The sequence below is a fragment of the Geospiza fortis genome, unplaced genomic scaffold, assembly GCF_000277835.1.
Source record: "Geospiza fortis unplaced genomic scaffold, GeoFor_1.0 scaffold254, whole genome shotgun sequence".
NCBI classification, from domain to species: domain Eukaryota; kingdom Metazoa; phylum Chordata; class Aves; order Passeriformes; family Thraupidae; genus Geospiza; species Geospiza fortis.
This window is the reverse complement of record NW_005054441.1, coordinates 391,182-392,437: the sequence shown is the minus strand read 5'-3', so window position 1 is coordinate 392,437 and position 1,256 is coordinate 391,182.

Genomic DNA, 1,256 nt, shown 5'->3' with positions numbered 1-1,256 from the left:
TTCCCTTCCTTCCCTTCCTTCCCTTCCTTCCCTTCCTTCCTTCCTTCTTTCCTTCCTTTCCTTCCTTTCCTTCCTTTCCTTCCTTCTTTCCTTCTTTCCTTCCTTCTTTCCTTCCTTTCCTTCCTTTCCTTCCTTTCCTTCCTTTCCTTCCTTCCTATTGCACCAGGTGGGAGCTGCCAAGCCTTCCTTTGGGCTTGGCATCCCCAAACGAGCGGGATGCAGGGATCAGAGCCCGGGCACAGGGAGGGCCAGCCGCAGATTTCTGGGCACTTTCCTCTTCCCTGCTCTTTACCTCGCCTTCTCTCTGCATTAACATGTTAACTTTGGCCAAGAGCTTTTCCCACTGACCTACTGATCTTTCCTATTTCGGTCCCTGGAATTAAGGGATTGCTGGGATTAACTTGCACTAAAGCCTCCAGATCAGCTCTGGAACGGGACGCCCAGGTACGGGCACCGTGGGCACCGGGGGCAGGAGCCTGGCAGTGCCCAAGGGGCAGCCCAGGGCACCGGGGGCAGGAGCCGGCAGTGCCCCGAGGGCTCCAGCACGGCTGGGACAGGGCCTGGGACAGGGCGGGACCCCTCTGTGCTGGCAGCTCTGCTCCTGCTGCTCCCATTGCCAGGGTTTTGGACTCTCTGTGCCCAGGGCTGGGCACCCCTAGGCAGGGTGGGCAGAGCCCCCCAGCAGGGATGGATGGCTGCTCTGAGCACCAGGCTCTGTCCTGGCAGCAGAGATGGCACCGAGGGGCTGTGCAGCTTCCAGGCCCCTTCCCCAGGGAGCAGCTGCTCCCCATGACAGAGCCCTGGGTGGGCAGCCAGGACAGGACCTTGACCAGCAGCATTTTCCTGCTGCCAGCCCCAGCCCGGGGTCCCACAGCCATCCCCAGCCCAGGATGCTCCTGGCACCTGCCACCACATCCTGCCACGTCCTCTGCCTGCCCCACAGGGTGATGCCCCAGTGCCACCAGCCCCCAGAGCCTCACTACTGATGGTAAAAACAGAGCCACGCTCTCGGTGGCCCTGAGCTCTCTTTTTGCATCATTTCCACAATATTCCAATATGGGGGCAAAATAAAATCTCCAAATTTACCCTTTTCACCCCAGATTGGAGGTTCCCCTCAAAGGCAGGTGGCTTTTCCAGCTGGAGGGACCATCCCACATCCCTGCCCCAGCCCTAGGGACCGTGTCACTGCCAAGTGCCCCCATCTGCCCCGGGACCCCCGTGCTCACCGCCGGGCACGGGAGAAGCAGCATCACATG